The following is a 24,135-nucleotide window of genomic DNA, read 5'->3' on the forward strand; positions in this document are numbered from 1 at the left end:
GCTTAACTATATAATAAAATTAAAATTTTTGTTTTTCAGGATTGATCTTAGTAAATAGACAACAAGTGGATTTTTGAAGAATTCTTCTACAATAAAGTGGTATGTACTTATACGAATTACATTTTATAACAGTATAAAGGATTAGTGCAACATATAATATGTTGTCATTCGGTTCAATCGTTGTATATGTAACCTTTTCTGTAAATAACATTGTATTATGGGTTACGACTTTTGGTAAACAATTAATAGTTTACCTTACCATGTAAAATAAACAAATTAAAAATACGTTTAAATATTCATTATTAAACAACCTTTATATACCCCTTGCGTTGAACAAATAAGTTTTTCGACAAAAAAGTAACAGAGTGACAAAGGACTTAGCCAAAAAAACAACATTCGATGCTCAGTTTTATAATATTCTTACCGTTCTTGGTATTACATAGGTATTGTATAGCTTAAATTTTTCGCAAAAAATAATAAACTGTGAGTAAGTTAACATTTTAAAACGATCAACAATTATATATACCTACTTAACATTAACCATATACAGACATTGTATAATTATAGTATCTTTTGTATAATAATTTATAAAATAAAAGATATATTTACGGAAATTCTATAATAATTTAAATCGATTTATTACATAACATATAATTAATTATTCATTGGTTATGCTGTTTTAGCTCTATGTGCCTTATTTTATTATTATTATTTGCTATAGGTATCAATGTAAACGATGCATGATGTGATATACAGTTTATAAACACTGTGTTTAGCTTTGAAATCTAAATAGATAATATCAACAATATCAATAAGTAAATGTGTAAATAGGTTTTTAGAGATTATTTGATAATTATAAATTGAAATTAAACTCTCGCAAGGAACATATTGACTTCTGCAAGTAATAAGTAACCTTGTAGCTCGTTATTCGTTTGTAGTTTAAACATAGCCAAACTAAATTAAACGTGCGATACGTTTCAATATGTATACACTACACATATAACTTAGGTATAGTCGGTATAGGTATGTAAACGTATATATTATACGAGTATATGTAGTTTAGTTTTCGAGTGCAACTTTGTTGGGTTGTGGGCCAGAAAATGTGCTATGTACATTGTACATTTTATAACCTAACCCCTTAATCAGCCCCCTTACTTAGACAACATTTAATTGTGTCATTCTTATGTTTCGTATAATATACCACTACGTATGTTGTAATAGCTATAATAAAAATTTTAACTTGCGTTTTACTCATAATCCGGCAATTTAAATAAAATAACTATTTTATTTTTTAATTTAAACAACCAACAAATTTAAGATACGTTGTAAAGTATAATATGCATTTATATAATAGTTTCCATATATTCCACGTACGCCAATAACATGTCGAATAGAAATTTTACATTACGATCATTAAATTATGATTGTTGTTGGATTTAATAAGTTTTTCCACGCGTGTGCTTTCATTGCTTTGAAACAATTATAGGAAAAAAGTGTAGGCGTATATAGGAAAATAGGGTGATAAAATGTATTGGCGGGGTAGGTTTACTGCAACTACTGTATCTCCACAATACATTTTAATGTGTAGATTCGTTCGTGGGGCTGTGCCCCCCTCCAATATATTTGATCAACCTACGCTTATACTTGTTTCATTTAAGAAATTGTCTCTTGTCGAGTGCTTATAGAAATTAGAATTTGAAATAGGTACTATAGAAGAGCTATGTTTAAATTTAAATAAATTCAGGAAAATTTATGTTTTAATGTTTTTGAAATTATACCTTGTTTAATCAAAAAAAAAGTTGTCCACAGTGGTGGCTAAGCCCCTTAAAAATTCTATAAAAACAACATAGGTTTTTTCTGAAATCTTTAATTCCAAATGAAAGATAAAACTTCGTAGTTATTACACTCATTACGTGTTTGTGTTTGGTGTTTCGTATTTAAAACGTCGCAGTTGGGTAAGTATAGCAACTGGCCTCTCTCTCTGTTGGTGGTGTATTCACGTCGGACGGATGCACACACGCACGCGTGAACATCATTGTTAATGTACACTATTTATTATTATTCTTTTTTTTTTTTTTTTTGGCAACCTCGCCTGATGCACTTTTATTGGTTTTGGTCCAATATAAAGAGGAGCAGAGGTAACAAAAAAAAAAAAATCACATACGCCACGAATCGCATTTTCATCTCGTGTTATAAAACGGTCTGAGCTTTGAACGCAAAAACATCGTATTTTAGATCGATATTTTTTTTTATACATACACATTATATTATATTATTATTTACCAATATAAACGGCACTAAAGAGAAAATAGTATAGATCTCGTGTGATATATATTTACGAGGCCGTGATACATAATATACGGCAGTTGATTAATCAGTTTCTATTTATACCATTCCTATAATTTAATGTGAGAAATAGGTACATAGGTGCTAACAAATATTTTTTGTTTGCACATTGGCAATTGTATGAGCGAATAGAAAAGTTCAAGATCGCTCATCTGCTTCCGCCTACGATATATTTATTTTATTATCGTTATTAAATAACAACAATAACATAATATTATAAATATTATAATAATATACAATTATGTCATATCATTAAAAATATACCACATAGTATTCAAAGCTTCATAAAATGTAAAAAAAATTGTAAATATTATACCTACTAACCAAGTACTTAGAATAATATTTAAGATACAATTATAATGATTAATGATAATAATATTGTATATGCGATCATCATTTTGACATTTTATTAATTTTATTAAATAATGGTAATGATTTGATATATATACCTAATATCTAGTATGTCTAAATATTTATATTTTGATTTATTTATTTCGTACAGAATATAACAATTATTTACAATGTCTTATGTCTATATAGCTAATAAATTCATTGTAAATTATATTTTTTTCCTTATAAAACAGACGTTATTCTATAAGGTTACATAAGTATAGACAATCTATAGTGATTATTGATTACTAATTTACGCTTTTGATATAATATGCTATACAAATTCGCCGCTAAAAAAAGTTTAATCGTTCAGAAGTACTTTAATCTTTTTTTTAAAAGCATGCTTTTGTTTGGACATTTTTGTGTTTTTATTATTAAATTTATCGAATAAATGCACGCATTTTTTATTGTAATAGTCATGAATTCAATGTACATCAATTTAATTAGTGCTGATGTTTTGATGTGGATCAGTTAAATTTGTCTGAATATACTAGTATACATTTTTTTCTAATCTTTCTTCGTACTAGTTATGTGTGATTATGAAAACATTACATTTTTATACTGAAATGAATCATAGGTTTTTAAGTATAATAATTAATAAATATAATACCGGATCATATGATAATCTATATTTTTCTTAAAATAGTGTAAACAATATACTTTGTACATGATTGTATTATATGTGTATTATGCTCTTGACGTTAATTCTTCAACATTGTTTTTATATATACAATAGCATATTGCGTATAGTAGAAACCATCATACATATTTTATATAAAGTATAAGTGAGTTATTTCTCGAACCAATAACGTCAAATGAAAACATAAAATAATGAGTTACCATAAGATGTATGTCAAATTTCAATCAGTCTTATCTTCTTTACAAACAATTTTTATAACAAGTTTATGAAAAACTGGTTGCTTAATATTGAGACTAAAAAAATTGCTCGTGTAATCAAGTGATGAATGAAAGAGTTTTATTTGTTTTGAAAATATTTATATAATTGCACCAATTACAATAATACCGTATTCGGTATATTTAATAAAAATATTAAACTAAAAATAGTATATCCTAATATAGTTCATATAATTTATTTATGTTTTACTACTATTTCAGGTAGAAGTTTTAAAAATTTAAATTTAAAAAAATTGTAAAATATAGATTAAAATATTATTTTTTATAAATAATAGAAAACAGTATAATAAATAATTAATAATAAATATGTTATGTTTGATTGTTGTGATGATTTTACATTATAACACTTTTCTTCTAGTGTCACTATGTAAACGAAAAAAAACGCTTTGAATATGCTTTCGTTTAAATTTTTTTTTTCTTTTCTCTGATTTCCATTGCACCATCCTACCTATTTTGCATCTTATCTTTTAAGTAAACTGTTAATATTTTATATCTTTACAGTTAACTCAAACTGCGAGGTAGTAAAAACAGCAATGCATATCTAAGTATTTGTATATTATAATTAATAAACAAATCTGGGACTTTTAAACGGGGAACACCCAACTATGTGGTGGTCAGTAAAAACAGAAGTAAAATATACACACATGTTTATAATAATTTATATCCTATATGAACCATATAAGTTAGAACTAGGAAAACATTTTTACTCGTGACAATATTATGATTTATGAAATTGTCGTTTTAATCAAATTATTTCCGTGTATCAAACGTCCCTAAGTAAATCCAACCGTTCTTGTGATGTGTCAGAATTTAAAATAACTGTTTACAACTTAACTGTTTTTTTTTAAACGACTGACTTCCTGATATTCTTATTAGCCCCTGACCAGATGTATATACACATAGCGGTTGCGGTTCGTGAAATATTCCCGTTGGAGATTCGTCGACACGTAATTATATACAATTTGTTACAAATAACGTTGTTGAGTCGTTATTCCCAGCATTTTTGTATTTTATTATTCACGCCTATTAATTTTTCGTAGACTTCTTAAAAATTAAGTTCTTGAATAATTAATAAGTATTTGAATTAGTATATCCTATACACGTGAAACTCGAGTTTTTAGCATTATGATTTGATATTTTTTATTGACAAATTAAACCTACCAAAACAAAAACCAATCGATTTTAAAATAATTTAATTGTGTGCATTTTATATTTTAATATTATATTAAAACAGAATATTATTATCTGATCTAAATAGTTATAACAACAAATTAGTGTCGTCGTGAATCGATAAGTAAATATTACAACAACTTAAATTGATCATGCATTCACGTGTTGTTGTGGTGTTTCTCAACATGTCTGTGGAACGAAATCTTATGCGCATAATCCGCGAACAATTATTTCCATTTGATTGTTTTAACTCACACTGCAGTAATTTTATTATAAATATTTAAATATGTTATATGGACCCGGTTCGAATAAATAGTGTACATCAATTCTAATATACCGCATAATATTATAATGTATTGTGGTATTTTTATATGTTAATAATTAAAATGTACTTATGTAAGTTATAGTATTTAAAACTCGCGAAAATTCGAGTCCGGATAGTTTAAATGTGCATAGGTATTGATAGAATCGCTGGTTCGAAAACAATACGTTGTACCATTCATTATACATATTACATACTAACGTACTACTGATCCTATTGGGTCTATACGTATATTGTATATTATACTATTATAAAATTAGTATATTTCATTATTTCATTTATCATTTTTCGATCTTTTTTTTTTCGTTCACCGCAATGAATTACAGAACGATGGTGCACCGGTGCAGATATCCCCCGGTGCAACAGCCTTTTGCGGAATGTGCGCGTGTTGGTGTCTCAGTATAATCGGACAGTCAGTTTGCTCAGGCAGTGGCGACGGCGGCGATCGATAACGTCGCCTTGAGCGCTATCTGTACGCGCACCGTGTGGTCGGTGAAAGCGAATAATAATAATTCTTAATTACAATATTCACATACACGTTTATATTACGTTTATTATATTCGTGCATGTTTGTGGTATTACAATGTAGGTTTATAATATTTTTATCTCGTATATACTACGCGTATTGGGTGTACTGGTCGTCGCTATTGCACTGTAATACAGGCACACGGCCGCCGACCGACGGACGACGTCCGCCGCCTCGATTCAACTTCGACTATAACGAAAGAATTTGGGTCAGTGTCAATGCAAACTTATTGCTCAACCGTGGCAGCAAACACGTCACTGTCATGATTACCATTGGTATCACTTTCGTGTAACGCATCAACGCCGCGTTGCCGCGGTATGCGATCATCTCGTTCGATTTATCATTATTATGATCAGTAAAATATATGCGAAAATAAAAATATAATATGTATTCGATCACTTATAGCCTTTAGGACGGCTGAAAATTCAAAAACTTTCATGTGGATAATGTTTACCTTGATATTTTATATAGTGTAGCTATATATACATACACAAATTATTTTCGAATAACAATATTAACAAAATTGTACTCATTAAATTGAAATTAAAAGCTCTCATGTATAATTTTATATCATTTTTGTGTGTATGATATTCAATTATTTCGATTATTATTTTGTAGAACTTTTATCGACTCATAAATCGAACAATCGGATGATACCGATTTGGAGGTCACTAATAGACTACGCTGTTATTGACCTAGTTTGCATAATATGTGATACCAGACGGCAGACACAGTGTTTATTGTCTAAAACAGCATATGCCATATTCTATTATGTTTCACGTAGGTATCAAAATAAATATAGTATATAGATATACCGGGAAAGGTGTGGTTCATGAACATTACTAATGACGCTCGTACAACATTTAGGAGATAATTTACATATTAAATTGTGTTTAGCTGTCTAGAGTAAAATTCCCAAAGTTGCAGTGTAAAAAATATCAACGAGTTAATACAATATTTGTCGTTTTTTTGTATTTTAAATAGCCGAAAATAATTGATTCAAAACGTTTTCTGTCTGTATAATTTATCTGATATGATTTTATGTGCACCTAATAATAAATCGGAGAAAATACTGTTTGATACGCAATAATAATGCGAATACCTAAATATACACATTTTTACATAATAAATCATAATATTATACTTTATTTATGTGCGCAGTGCATACGTTTTCCAATTAGGTCAAATTTTAACAGTTCATCCCAACCTTACATTACTGCGATAAAGTGCAATGGTAAACTAGGTACCTGTTTATTGCTGTATTCCTGTCTATTATTTCACCACCCCTTCTCCTATATACACAAATAGACGACGTCTCTTGAAACTTTGACCTTTATTCGGCGTCAATACCAATAATACCATTGTCCATTGAATATAATTTTCTCAAACATATATATATTATTAGAGTATATATAAACATACATATATATTATAATATTACATTATGTTATAAGTTTATAACGCCTATAGGCTATAACTATCCAAATTCAAAGCCATGATTCATTTTATAATATACTCTCCGTATTTTCTTTTTCTATATACATCATTCAAATTTTGTGCAAATACACTTTTAGGCACGTTTATAGAGTAAAAAAAATTCGTACACGTCTGCAGCATAAATTAACGACAGATGGCATTGATATTTCAACTGCTATCTAATACAAATACCGAATACATATTATACGATCACTGAACACAACAATTTTGACGTTTCAGAGATAACTACAATCTCGAGATAAACCATAAGTCAATCATAACATGATTAATACTGTTAATAGCTAAATCTGGTGGTTTGGATGATATAATGGGACCGGGGCGGATATAATGTATATTATGCGTTATCAATAATCTTTGGCAAAAACACGTGTTTTCGGGAAACTAATATGGTTACACATAAATACACAATACACATCACATTAAACATTATAGAGTCTACCCCGTACATGCGACATGTGACAGTAACATTTGGGTGGCTTAAAGATGAGAAAAAATTAAAAATTAAATAGATTTTTTTAAAACTAATCTTTGGCTAAACAGACACGCGTGAATACGAAAAAACGTCAAATATATTTCTACGCCGTTCACTGGTGAAAGGGTGAAAGAATAGTTATAATGTTTTAACTTTTTACGCCCTAGTCTAAATTAGACTTCTTATAGCTATACATACCGTTTACCTATATTACATCGTATTTAATTTTGAATACAAAAAAAAATATTATTAAGTAAATACCTAAGAAACTATTAATTCTATTACACAAATACCTGATTAGTGATTATATAATACTATTAAAGTAATATTTTTTTTAATTCTTCGTAGTAGAAATGTTAAGTTTTTTTTTTAAATCTTCTAATATAGGTATGTACATTAACCCTTATCAACAATAATTTATCATAATATTGTTTGAAATTTTATCTTTATTGAAAGGTTCCAATCAAAAAAATACCTTGTGCAAAATATGGCTTACTTGATAGTTTTGTTGTTTACTCTGTTGCTTAAAATTGTTTTACCTCAAGTCAATAAAATAATGTATTATTTAATTTTATTATTTCTTTATGATATTTTGAAATATTTAATAAATTATAATATATTTCTGTGTCTTGGTCGAATGAATGATATTTATGTTATATTTACCTATTTAAAACCATTCGTACTGTACAAAATTGAAATTTTCACCAAGATTCTTTAAATGTGGTAAATAATGTTTTGTAGTTTGTTGTATTTTTATTTATTCTTTTTTTATCGAACTCGCGTACGTCACGTCGACTTCTACGAATTCCGAAACGCGTGCACGAATCCGCGAGGGATACATATACATTATAGTAATAGCGAAGCAGCGAGCTATGGAATTCCTGGTTCTGTTTGCTACGCAAACCGTATCGAAGGAAAAAAATAATAATAAAAGAAAAATACGGTCGTTATATTATCATACATTTTATTCTTTTTTGCATCGCGAGTAAACATAAATTATTATTGCTATTGTCTCGTTTGTATATGATAAAAAAATTATTTCGTCGTTTTTCTCGCTATAGCATATACTCTTCTCTGACTCTCCACCTTGCCCAACTGCCAAACGTTCTCATTCGCCAAATCTTTTGATACGTTATAATAAAAATAACGTATTTCAATGAAATCTGCCGTCGCTGCAGTGTCGCCGAATTGATTAGTATTTGCCGGTAACTTATACATTATATTATAATATATATATTATTTATATTCTATACTATGTATAATTAGTGATTTTGATACTATAACATTTGATAAGTTGTGTTTATATAATTTGTTTCCAAGTTTCAAGTAGGCATCTAAGTGTATGATTTAGGTGACACTTTGGGTTGTTTGGTGTAGACTTTAGGTATAAAGTTGGGCGATGAGACTATTATGATAATGATACATTCATTTTGTTATGGAGTCTGAAAACAAGGTGGTTTTACGGTGTGAGGGGGTCACAGGTGGGTCACCCTTTTCCCTTTTAGCATGTGTTAATGTGTAAATATGTTGTAACTCATCATAGTATCTAAAACATTTATTATAATTAAAAATTATTTCATATCATATACCTATATAGTATGTACAAAGTGTAAAGCTCATAAAATTACTCCTCGTGTTCCTATATCAACGAAAAAATAGAGAGATATATATTGTGTGCACGCAAAATATTTTCGAACCTTCCTTTTTGGACTTGTCAAGAATTTCCACTTTCTGAAGTAGAATGGGGAGAGACGATGTTTTTTTACAGTTTTCGCTTTTAAGTCTTCGCGTAACAAGTCTGATGTATATTTACGCAATAACGAACGCAAAAACGACTGTAGCGATGGCATTCCCCTCCGAAACAATTTTTCGCAGATCATAATGATATCATACTACTTAGTACTTACTACTGTATTATAATAATGATGATGATGATAATAATAATAATAATAATAATATATATATATAACTCGCGACCGCTGCGCGCGTCTTTCCCCGCCGCTGCCGCAGGTGCGTCAGGGATTTCAGACTCGATACAAAAATATAACAACGCAGACAGGTGTTGTCCTGGCAGACCGTCGACGCGACGGCGGCAACGACCCCACCCTATTCATGCTCATATTGTATATATTTTACATATATATATATATATTATGAGCCTTCAGTTATTGCTTATTGTATACATACAGACGCACGCACACACACTCCAGCGGAATGCGACGTCGGTTTTTTTTCCGGGAGGGTGGTTCCCGATATTCACGACACATTTTATGTATAGGTACCACGTCGTATTCTTCCGTGATTTTTTGTTCGAGCGATCGCGCGTTCGTGTTTGCGATAAATAAATCGGCGAAAGTGTACGGCGACGGTTAAAAAAATCCAATAGCATAATGACTTAATAAAATGGCGTGTGAAATCAGAGATTTGTAGGTCAATGTCTGTATAAATAGTAACACGGCCGCCGAGAATAGACCGTCGTTTTAAATATAATATATTTTCGACGTGAATGTACGAAAGCGCGTGTCTAGTCGTCTCGAGTATTTATGGACAATATATATTATATATAATAATAAATAATAATAATATATACTATAATAATGTAACAACATAAATATTATACATATACATATAAACAATACGACGAAGGTTTAATAAAAAAAATTTAAGGTCAGTCATGATGAATAATATCGCGCGGGGCTTATGCTAGTATAGCGAGGGTATTTTATTTACGAACGCATTTCACGTAATAATTATTCGGAACAACGATTATTAAAATGAATAAATCATGTTATATTTATCATACCGCGAATATAAACGCATATAATTATAATGTATACATATATCACGTGCTTCGCTCTGCTTACATATCAAATTGTGATTAATAATTGTATGTGATATAATAAAATAATATAATGTCTCGTCGGTCGTATGCTACTTTCGTTATTATTACGCCGTTTTTTGTTGAATACGTGTTTACTTGCAAATCGATTTATCGTATTTTTTTTTTTAACTCCTGAGTTACACCGCATTATAGAGTTGTGTGGCTTACATTATGATATCAGTAACGGTTAAACGATTTTTCGTATTAGTGTGAGGGGTGGCGAAGAGGTTGATTTTTTTATCATCATAATTCATAGGCACGACACTATAGTACTTAGTAGAATACAAATAACCGTGAAAAAAAAATAAAACTATTATGAGAAACATGATTAGATACGAAACTATCGAGAGCTTAGATCATATGATCTATAAGATCGAGAGCTTATTGTTTTCATTGAATTATAAGAAATAAACATTTTTATATTAAAAAATATGAATTTTGTGTTGATGATTTAACTTAACACATTGTATATTATATTATATTATGTATTTATGTATAATAAATATTACTTCTGACGTTATTATTTTTTTTATATAATTACGTAGATAATATAATATAATATTATGTTATTGTTATTTTTTTTCTTTCCTCATCCGTTTGGCCAACCCTTGCATGATTCGATAATAAAACACATAATATTATATTATAGCTGCAGAGGTATGCCGTTTGACAACCTTCACTATATAAACCGCTGCTGTCGCCACTGTACGACCACGGACCGCGGTCGTGTGTGTGTCGATAACGCGCGATACTCGCCGAAACAAAATATAATTTTGCGGCGGTTCAGTTGTACGTTACCTACGCGAAATATTATAATAATGTGGGCTTAAAGATTTTCGGTATGCTCATTTTCCCTCAGCTGTTACGTATATGTTTGTTGACGTGACGCATTTATATTTAAAACTCTGTCTCTAAATCCGTCCGCCGAGATATCTATTTTGGCTTCGCTATCGATCCGCGCGCGTAATAACGGACGAGGGTGGACTGCCGTCGCCGCCGATCGGGGACTGACGAGTGGAGAGAGGAGCCGCACACGATAAAATACGCGCTATTCGCACGCCGCAGACGATGACGTCACCAGGCGGCTGCGGCGACGTTCCGAAACGCAATTTCGAGAAAATGTTCATCCCACCCGCGGGTACACGTTTTCCTCCTACGCCACCGACTAATCGCCACCAAATCGTTTTTTTTTCCGCACGAAATCTCGTCGATGTTTGCAGAGACAGACAATAATAAGATACTGCTGATTCATTGACGGCGTGACGACTAGTGTATTATAATATATATTATATATTATATTATTTAGTGTTGCAATACTCGTATTATCATTTTTTCATGTCCCTTTGTCGTCTACTGTCTTAGTAGGTATTAATTATCATTATACGTATTACGTGCTATCGCATAATACGCGTAAATTAACATTATTATCATCCGGCGCTGTGCCGTAATAATAATAATATAATACGCGTATTATAATATTATATAGGTACCTCGGCGAATTTATCGACAATCGGCTGCTTGCAGTCGTTATAGCAAACCCATAATAATGCGTTACACAAGCCGATCGTGTTTACTTACAGTCTACCCCGTTAACGATGCGTACAGAACAAGATGAATGCGTCGCATAAAAGGCGAGTACTGTACATGTAATATGGTTTCTTTAGCATTCGTGTACCAGGTCAATATAAAATAGTGATCTACCACAAAATTCAAGTAGTCATACAATTTTCATTAACGTTATTAAAAGCAATTTTAATAAAAATAAATTGAATCGTCGAAAAAAAAAGACATAACGTCAATTTCAGTAGTAGCAGTGCTATATTCATATTATACGAAAGAAATGTGTCGGTAGCCGTCAAAAATTATTTATAAAATTTGATAGATAACTGACTAAAATAAAAATTAAATGGTTGATCACCTGTCTTGATAAACAACAAATAGTGTTTCATCTAGGTATTTATAATATGTGTTCTATTTAAGGTTATCAGAAATATTTTCATCGACGTCACATGTTTGAACTTTCAATGTTACAACACATTTATACTTATTTAATTGTAATTTGTAATTTTATTTTCCTTCAGTGCCGATGGTATTCGTATAAAAATAGCTAAGAAGACTTTTTTAATGGTTTTTTTTTTAAATTAACGTTATTGCGATGACACGTTTTGCCATAAGATCCGGAAACCGAGGATATAATATAATTTGAATAATTGCAACACTGCGGTGTTTTTTTCTTGTCAACAATGAGGATCAAATATGTTTTAAATATTTTAATATCGATAGTGTGAGTCCGCAAATGCCCAACAACAAGTAATTTACTTACAAGTATTTCTGGCTTGAAAATGTTTTTTAAAAAACTTCTTCGACTTTGAAACTCGTTAATAATGAACCTTTTAATATAATACGTATGTACATTGAACTTGTTTCTAGACGTTTGGGCGTGTTGATATGTGTCAAAGTAAATATTGCTCATCGTCGACGTATAATATAATATACTATTGACAAAACGTCATCGAGTGAAATACGAATATAATATATACATCAAAGAACCATAAACACGTGTTGTGTGATATAAATTCAAATTCGAATATGTTTCGCAAATAATATTACGATTTGACGTACCAATACGACAACGACCTAGTATGATTTAATCGGAATGATTCGTAGACCAGAGCTATAACCACGGTGATTTATCGATTACGGTGAATTCTACGACCATATATTTTCGTACACCATAATTTCGTGGCAAATAAATTTTAACACGGGATGTGGTACAGCAACAACAAAAAGTGATTGCGGTAATGGTGACTTACGCAAACATCTCGGTTCTTGGCGCAACAATTATCAAATGACAAACTTCTTCCATTCGCGAAGCGTTGAAATGAAATATATCACGCGAGTTCAAAGGTTTTTTTGTTCGTATTTATACTCGTAACTATATATTACATTATTATATAGACATTTATATACTGCAGTATATACTATACATATAGTGTACTCGTATTCGAATACGATATACGTATATATATAGTATTTATACATGTATATAATGTAACGTGTAGTGTACTAATGTGTATACTCATACTTATATAGTCAATAGAACACGTACGTTACCCCAGAACTCATTATTTTCTCTCTAAACTTTGAATCGCGGACCGGGGATTTATTATTATTTTCATTTTCAAAGGCAGTACCTTTTATACATTCTTAACGTGGTTATTGTGCGTAATACGGTCGGCGCGCGCGTGTCTGTGTGTATACGGTTGAACATTCATAATATATTATTCATTATAATATATAAGTATTAAGTACCTATATATTATTATTTCGTTTAACGACAGTGTGCACACGTTGCAGTGATTCAGTCCGTGACGACCACCAGCAAATAATACCCACGATACGTCATCGTAGATCTATATTATAAACGTTATGATAATATATCAATATATAATATACATGGATTATTACGAGTATAAATTGTATTGTCCGTTGTATGGTTAAGTGTTAAACTATAACCAAAATACGGTTGAAAATCGCAAAAGTAATCGTAAGAATTTACTCGTGTCTTTTGTACGTCAATAATTCCCGATATTATAGTATTATCATGAAAGATATTTCATTAATATGTATCTTATAAATTATAATTTATATAATAACATACATTTTACCTTACATTTACAATACGTGCGTAAATAAAACGACGACTGTAGGTATATTTTTCCACGTATTTGCGCCAATTATGCCGACTATATTATATTATGATATCACATCGAGTTTTATTTAATATAAAACCGATTGCGATTCGAAAAATGTGAACACTTTCAAAATAACGTGCACGTATATAGATATTGCGTGTAATATGGGACGACGTGGGTTACTTAGAACCGCGTGGAGCGTTCCGCGGTAGTTATAATACGAAGGTTTTCTGCTCATCGAAGTTCTCGGGCGTATACCTACGCTTTCCATGGCGCGTTTATGCAAATTCGCTCCCGGCAATAATTCCTTTTTGCCATCTTTCTCTCTCTCTCTCTCTCTCTCTCATCCCTATCGCTCAATTTCATTTTATTTGTTGTCCGTCTCTTTCCGTGCAGATTATTATTTTTTCACTTGTTGCGAACGGTTTACAAGACACTCTCCGGGCATCTGCGTCGCGCGCTAGTCAAAAGTCTTATTTGTTCACCCAGGTATATACTATAATATATACCGCACTTCCTATATAATACACCCCACAAAAACAGTCGTCACTACCACAGTACCACCCTGTCGTACATTATGATACACAGTCGATGCTCGCGTGGTGCACCGCTTATAGAATGTATACACTATACATCATATATATTACAGGTGTGTCGCACACGCGTCACAGTGTGCAAGCACCGGAAACAAGGGTTTATAACGAATAACGATATATATTATAGTAGTGTTTGCCGCGAAGGCGCACGACCCGTAACATCCTATACAACAATACGTCAATACAACATATGATGATAATATAATATATATAATGTAATGTGTGGTGTGTGATCCTAATTTATATGCCTATACAGCCTTCGTAGTATTGATGTATTGAGCAAGCGCAAAGTTTTCGTCGAGTTTCGAAAAGAAAAATAACGTCTCCTCCGCCATCGCCTTGAAACCCATTTACGACAATAACGAAAACTGCAGCCGTCGTTGCCGAGTTTTTTATTACCTGTGCACTGTGCAGTCGCCGTGTGTATGATGCACATTATATATTTTTATACAAATTATAATAATATTATATAATGTAAAACATATAGCGTAAGGTTAGAACGTGTTTTTTTTGCGTTTGAAACTTTTTCGTGTGAGTGCATCGACAAATACGACATTGCCATTGTGTGTCGTTCGCGCGCGCGGTCGAAACTTCCGCGTAACTGCGACGGTATTATTATAATAAGTAATAACAATAACGACAACCAACCCCGTTTGGTGTGTAATATATTATTATTGTCGTCGTACACCACCGCCTACACACGTATATGCGACGTACGTATATATAATATATAATAATAGTTATATTAATATTAATAATATTGTGTCGCCTGCTCTAGCCGTGCCCGCGTTTACGGCCACTATATACGGTAATAACAATAATTATTAAACGACGGCGATGGCCGAGGCGGTCGTATCACCGCCGCCCGTCGAAACGTCGTCATTAACGCCGCCGCCGCCGACGTCGCGCGCGTTATATAGTTTTCAGTTTTTACGAGCGCGCGCGCGACGTCTACAACACCGTGCACCCGTAACCGCCACCCTCTTCACCGTCACAACCGGGGTGTAGCCCGCCACCCATCCGCCCTTCAGACTACCCCCGCTTACACGCGCAAGCACACCCACACACAAACACACGATGATATACGTTACACACACACACACACACATATATATATGTGTATATAAATAATATACCCAACACGAAAGGGGTCTTGGCGATTTTTACCCCTCGCCCCCGCGCCGATCGTAAACGACGGCAATCAGGGCGGAGAGGGGAGATGGTCATATTATATAAAGCGCGCAGGCGGCGCGGTGGGGCGGCCATTGTGCCCACCCGTGCACCGGCGACGACTGGGGGTTTCCCCTCGTGTACGTGCTCGTGTGTCGGTGTGCGTGTGTGTGCGGCGCGCACATCGATCGGCGAGGAGGGTATATATAAACGCGCGCGTGGTGTCGGCGAAGCGGTGTGGCGTTAGCCCCGGGAACGCGTTCCGGAAACGATTCCCCTCTCGTGTTTTTGATATACATAACGTGTATATATATATATGTGTGTGTGCTTATAATACTTTGTATATACCTATATATATATAATACATTGTGCGTTTATGTATATATATAATATATATATATATACGTGCAACCATCCCGTCTCGACTACTCTCGCCGCCACTGTGACGGGGGGCAGCACCTCCCTGAAATTAGAATCGAAACGCCGCCGCCACTCCCAGTCCTACCGTTAAACCGTGATGTGTATACTTAGGACGCCGGGAAATGGATTTGTGTGTGTGTGTATGTGTTTTGAGCGACGCGTAGAAGACTCAAACTTGTGTCACCGGGCGTGATTCCGTATAGTAGGCGAACAAGACCATTGTCAGCACTGCATGTGCTTTTTTTGTACCTTTTTCGCGCACCATTTTACACCCATGGCACGACAAGAGAGCAGGTAGTGATGTACGGTTGATGTGTAGGTGTAACGAGTATACAGAAAAAGGAGACGATGAGATTCTCGCAAACTAGGTCACCGCATTATATGCTGCGTGCGGATAGAAGTCGTGGTTTATACAATATACACGTATACTAACTCCGTATCTGCTGGTGACCCAAAAACAAAAAAACGTAGTCGCGCTATTCGCGTTCACATATTATTATAATATATTTAATATATTTAAATATTACATCTCTTGTATATACGTGCATGCTGCAAACAATAATATCATGTACACTCAAACTGCCAGTGTCGCGTGCGTCCTTTTTACGTTAAAACAACACGATATGAACACTCGTCGGTCGCATGTGTGGTGCATCAGTGCTTTCCCTTCTCCGCGGGCCGCCCGGTTTTGCGAAACGACACGAGAGTTTCGACGTTTCCGCCGCCACCCGCGCACCGGATTAACCGCGAACGCGATCGGCAACAATAAAAACGTCTCGGCGGTACGCGTTACATTATAATACGGTATCATCGTCTGTTATCTGGGTCAGCCGTTTTCGATTCGTTGGCGTGTGCGAGCTTCGCTGATATTATTATCTTTTGCGTTGTATGTATATTATGTATGTACGTATGCGCCGTATACGGTACGGACGCCAATCGCCTGAAATATTATTATCGTGTGCGCGACTACTTCGTATATTATATTCCATCCCCTCGCGCGTTGTGACAACATAATAATAATAATAATAATATGTATTTTGTATAATATTATTTCGTGTCGCGTTCAGACGAAGCCGGGGCGAGGTAAAAGCGGAAAAGCGCACAGACTAGGCAAATGCAAAATTACATAGCGAATCAACGCCGCGAACGTATACCGTTACGGATAATACCGCGCGGCAGACAAGAGTAATGCGAACCGTGTCCATGAATAATGTTTTACAACGCGGTGTATAATTCATTAATTATACGCGTCGGAAAACAAACACTAATTATTATGCTTAAATACACTTTTATAATTGTGTTTATACGAGTATATATGTATTATAATATATTACGTGATAATATTATACATTGTGACAATAATATTATGACGTTGTACGCGACGGTGGTGCGATGTGCATTTTTTTCCAGTGACACACAAAGGCTCGTTCGGGTTCGGGACAAGCAGTTTTGAAATTTGTTCGGAACACGTGTGTTCGGGTACACGGTCCGATATTATACCCGCACGCACACGTGACACATTGACAATATTATTTAACGACAGTAACAGCGCGCGGTTTAAACATAATAATATACAATATAGGTACGTATTACGACTTACCAGTATACCACTTACAATTTACATAGTTACATATTATGTATACTCAGCAATTGTGTACATACAACTATGAGCGTATTAAATAATCCGTCAATAACGATACTAAAAAAAAATTCGTCATGTCTCGAGCAAGGTTGTTGTTTCGTTTGGAAACGTGCCGCCGGTCTCCTCCGCGCGCGCGCCCGTGACAGAGTCGATATCGGACTACACACGCCACTACGCCAGTACGCAAGAGTTGCACTGGGGTCCGATTGGTACGTTGTTGAAAAAAAAACCAGTATACCCGAAAAGCACATTTCACCAATTTTTTTGAGTTTCAAATCTGTTGAAATATTTTCAAATTTTTTTATATCGGATGATTTAACTCATCATAAATTTAATATTGCATCGGGAGATGGTAGTTTTTCTTTTTACCAATGCTTTGCATTTTGCAAAGATGTAAATTATCATTAATTTATACATAATTTATTATTTGTTAATACGATTTTTTAAACTGAAAACTATTTATCTGCATATCGATCTTTAACGAATCTGTATGAGGTAGGTATTTCGTTATTTCGTCTGTTTACGTGATTTTAACATTTCCTATTTTACCCTGAATAACTATAAATATTCTGTTTTTTTTTGTTTATACATATTATGTTGTTTCTATAACAACAAATAACAATGACTTATTGTATGAACTATGGACAATGGCCATTAGTAAACTCATTACTCATTCGTCTTACGAATAAATTAATTCATAATAATTTGCCATCTATAACTGCAAATATATTTTATTCACATTTTATTTATAACTTGTACCTAAATAATTTTTGATTTTCTATATTTATTAATATAAAGATAAAAACATAATTAGGATATTTAGGACCCCATGACCAAGTAATTTGAGAACAAGGTCAGTTATTGGTGAAAAAACATTGCTATTTCATGATTTTTAGGAAATAATATAATACTATGTGGTTTGTAGGTAGGAAATACTCTGCGCATATGCTGTGTAATCGCCCGTTGAAATGCCATCATCGCTGCTGACCTCAGCTGCCCGCTCACACTCGTATTAATATAACACTAAACGGCTACTGAAGATTAACGGCTTAATTGATCAATAAGCAATTTATATTACATAGACACCATTTTCCGCCACGACTATTGTATACGTCATCTGTACCGTAGCGAATGCGCACACCTATATAATAATAATAATAAATAATATTAATGTGTGTGAGCCGTGCGGGCTATACGTGTGTAATCGATACACGTGGTTTTCGCGCCAACCATTTTCACTGACGAGCATTTGATGGTTAAGCCTCGAGTGTCCGATAACCGGCGTTTTCGCTGATCCATACGAGATTTTCCGATAATATTTAATATATACTTAAAGTAGGTATTTCTCCTCGTTGAGGTCAATCGATCTGTTCAATGATAATATTAGGACGTATATTATAGATGATATGTATTAATAAAAAAATATTACGAATTCGGAAATTGCAATGTAAAATTTTGATCTTAGCACCACTATGGTCTATGACCCAACCTTTACCGCCAATACGCATATCCGCTGCCGTGCGATCGAGCTTATATTCTTATACAAAATATAGTTCCGTTCCATCATTGGTTATATATGGTGGCTGTGGGAGGATAAAATAGCATCTTCTATGTACAATAGTGTACAATAATTTTCGATAGTGGTTTTATTATTCACCCTACAAAATTCCTTAACACATAATAATAATATATTTACAGGGTTTTTGCCGACAACCCTAAAATATTATCCAAACATAATCCAAAAAAATGCGTAAAAACACACTAATAAATGCAAAATAAGGTATAGTATCTAATTTTTCAATTTGTCTATACCAAGATTGACCGAAGTTATAGATCGCGTTGCGCTTACATTAACGATTCTAATTGAGTCGTATGATTCAAACAACTTATATAATAATTATAATATACTTTTAGTTGTAATACACTTATAAAAATGATAAATTTAATAGGAATAACCAGTATGGATAGGCATTAACGACTAAAAAACCTAATTCGGTTATATATATTTAAGTATACCAGTATACATATATACAATTATCTAAAATGATTACCTATACAGCCATCATATAATTTGTTACAATTTATAATGTTTATACATAAATAATTCTACTGATCTCGATTAATTTTGTAATTTTGTTTTTAAAACAGAAAAACCTATAGTATAGTAAAGTATGTAAAAATTGAGTATGTATATGTATTAACAAACTTAAAATTTAAATTGAAAGTTAATAATATTAACAATTTGCTAATAAAGATATTCTACAGGTAAAAAATATACAAAGAGAGAGAAAAAAACTAACAGTTAATTAAACTTTGTCTATTTTGCACTAATTGGGCTATCTATGAAAAATCGTGAAATTTGGATACCACCGTAAAATGTATAGTATTTATAGTTGAGTATGAGTATTAAGTATTATGTAGAATGTATGTCATGCGTGTTATAATATATGTGATAAGTATTAAACAAACAAACATAACTAACAAATAGAGCGGGCGCACGTTATTAGCAATGTTCGCAGTACCAGCTACCCACAGCTGCAGGCGAGCCAGGCGTACTGCTGTGACAAGCGTGTACGGTTTAAAAGACCTTCAATAGATCGATCGTCGTCTGTTGTTATGTTCTTTCGCAGCCGTCAAGGAAAAATGAAAAAAAATGCATCGTCTTCAAACAACCTCCTGCAGTACACGATACGCAAAAACGAATTGATTTTCCGCTACCGTTGAGTTTGCATATTATTATTATATAATATTATAATATATATAGAACACTCGCTAACGCAATACATACAAGTATAAATAATGTACACTGCAGCTGCACCGTTGTAGTTTTACAATAATTGTACAGGTTTTACTCGAACACTACCTACTACTACCTGGTATCACATTACCTGTGCGCGCGCGCTATATCGATGTTTATTCGTTCGAATTAATTACAATATCCTGGGTTTGACTACGGTCAGAGTCCGATGTTCGTTTTATGAAACGTTTAACGATTGTCATGTGAAAATGGCATTATATTATTTATATTGCAAGTATGTTGTACTAAAAATACACAGTGTACACGCGTTGTTATATTCACACGAGGCTGGAATGAAATTCGCAGCGCTCCTACGAATACACATCGTGTTTGTAATATTATGCATAATATACGCGTACAGAGAATTAAAGTATATATTTTTATTCTATTGTGGAAAAATCGGATAGTTTCCGTCTTCTTAGGTATTAGAAGTTAATTTTTAAATTTAATTTCGCTCTACAGTTTACATGTACCTATTTTGGGACTTCAGCTTTCGCACGTCACTGCAATCCTATGCATATGCCACGCTGCCACTACAAATTCGGGCTAGATACTAATCGCGTTTCTTTCGTTTATTACACGCGTTTATTGCACTAGATAAACATAGTTCATAAATTCATAATCAAGTTCCATAGTTATAAATTGTAATAATAGTAATATACGAGCCTTTTTATCCGGACGGACATCACTACAGTAATAATATGCGTCTGCTGACAAATTGTTTCGCCAATGTCAAACCCGTGAAAAAACGACTGACGGTCGTTTTTATTTAAATCTATCTAAAAGAAAGTTTTTTTTTAAGAAATGAAATTATGCAAAAATATAAACTGATTGTTCATTTTTCACAGTCGTCCTACGAAAATCGAATACATCATATCCACGTGCTTTCGTATTAATAGTTGTTTAATAACAGACTTATATTTATGTTCGGTTGTGTTATAAAAATGTGAAATCGCCATCAGCACCAGTGTTTGATATTTATCACATCGCCGCGTGCAGTGTGTTTTATAATAACAAAATGTTTTCGATCTCATGGCGACAATAATAATTGTGATAATACCGTAATTTGATTTCAGCCTTGACCCTAATTATTTCTGCTAGGTAATAGAGAAAAAACGTGTTCATGCGAAAATAACGTTTTTTATTAATCAGATGTTCCGCGACAGTATAATTTCCAGTTTTCGACCAACTGATAAAATCTCAATTAACCAATAATTAATTATTAGTTCAATAATTTATTGTATACAGTATTCGTAATTTTAAACATTTGTTTATATTTACTAATAATTTACTACGATAATATAAGAACTAAATAATGTTTTTTTTTTTATTAAATAAAATAATACTGATAATATTTAAGAATATAATATGTATAACATATAAGTATAAAATTATTAATTTATATTTATGTATTACATTATGTATAATCACAGAAATCTATTTTGTTTTTTAGGTTATGTAAAGTGGTTTCATAGAACCTATAGAATTTTCATCTGCACCGAATACTCCAGTGTCGTACATCAGTGCATTGAAGGTAAGAATTTTAAACATGTACTTCTTTCGCGTAAAAACAACTAAAAAAATACGATTTTTCAATTCAATCGTTATCAAAATTCGAACAATATTATCGTAGTAGATTGCATTTGTTTTAGCCTTAGATCATGTACTATATAATGTACTGTATATGATCTAAGATTTTAGCAATACACATATAAATCGTCATTTGATTTTATTTCCGTGGTGCTTATATAAGTAATACTTATAATATACACGACCTTACAACCAGTTGCAGCTACGTAAACTCAGTCGCACGACGATGACGGATAAAAGCGTAAAAAAAATATGAACGTTTTATTGAGTATTATCTTTGAGTGTGCTCGCCGATTGTATCGTAATATTATAATGTCTGATGAGCATTGGCGGTTTCTATTGCACCGACCGCACATTCTATCGTAGTTTGTTTTCCGTGAAACATTCGCAGTATCTTCGTAGTCACAATTACAAAATAAATTATAATATTTTAACAATAATTTATAATAGGTATTCCTATTAGTTTTTCGGTTCGCTTTTTTTCTAGTTTCCAACCATACGTTCATCGTCGAGTAGAATTTTTGGTCAGTGGTAGAATACCTATATAGCTAAATCATACTGGCAACAGCAATAATAATAATGGCGTAGTTCCTATTCCGTATTTGCAAACTGTAGAATGTAGACAATATTTTATGCGCAATGTCGCGCATATATAATATTATATAAGTATGTACAGACTTCTATAATATACTACATCATGCTTCAATTATTCTGTATTCGTCACATTCAGAGTTCCTAATCTTGTTTAGTGGAGATATCTGTGAATATTAATAATATTATATTCACAACGTAGTGTAATGTATAATATTAATAATAATACGATTTATAAAATATACCGAGAAAATAAACTGATATATCCGAGTACATAATAATAGCAGTGTACACATATTATACGCTCGACCGCCGTTTTTCGTATATTAATTCGTATTAGTTTGATATATTTATTGGTTTCGTAATACTACGACGACGACAACGACGGCGACGGCGACGTCTCTAGCCAAGGTTAATACAAAACCTCGATCTTGTGTAAATCATTCTTTCACCTCGCACGTGACGCGAGCGTATACGGTCGTCGTCGCGCAGTCGCCCGTAAAGATGACCGCGATTGCTCGTTTCCCATCCACTCACCGCTAACCACACCGCGCACTGTTCTTCGCCGTTCGATTCGCGCACCGCGTTCGTAATGCGCGTATGCCTGCTACCGCCTACCGTACGACGACGGGAAGAATATAATAATTATTATTATTTGGTGTATATAAAATAACACGCACTTTTTATTTTTATAATATTTAGCGATGTTCCCAGTGTTTTGAAAGCAGGTACAGTAAACACCTATGTCAAGCTGCTAAGTGTCTGATCATGATGGATATTTTATATTTTACTAATCAATAGAGGGATAACGAGATGTTGACGGTCAGAAATAAACTTTAAATTAAATTTTCTCTTGAACCCTATAATATAAAACGTATACGTATATCGATGAATCTGTTTAAAAAGGAATCTTAAATCTTTAAATGAGTCGACAAAGTATGCTCTTTACAAAAAAGCCAAATGATTAGTTCTATTATTCCTGCCATAGCCTACTCGGAGATTCAAACTTTATACCATTAGTTGAGTCTGAAAGACCGACGGGGTAATTCCTGTCAGGAATTTTTTTTTTTAATTTGTTAATCACTTGAGATATCTACATAAAAAACTTAAAGATC

General features: G+C 32.8%; 1 protein-coding gene across 2 annotated transcripts in view; it reads left to right on the forward strand.

The window, feature by feature from the left end:
* LOC132930999 (protein piccolo-like) overlaps positions 1-24,135 on the forward strand; it is a 133,574-nt gene that overhangs the window by 14,970 nt on the left and 94,469 nt on the right. For both annotated transcript variants that reach the window (XM_060997160.1, XM_060997162.1), the window contains exons 2-3: positions 40-99; positions 22,293-22,373. The gene's annotated coding sequence lies outside the window, so the exon portion shown is untranslated. The remainder of the gene's footprint in view (positions 1-39; positions 100-22,292; positions 22,374-24,135) is intronic.

The sequence above is a fragment of the Rhopalosiphum padi genome, chromosome 4 (genome assembly GCF_020882245.1).
Source record: "Rhopalosiphum padi isolate XX-2018 chromosome 4, ASM2088224v1, whole genome shotgun sequence".
NCBI lineage: Eukaryota > Metazoa > Arthropoda > Insecta > Hemiptera > Aphididae > Rhopalosiphum > Rhopalosiphum padi.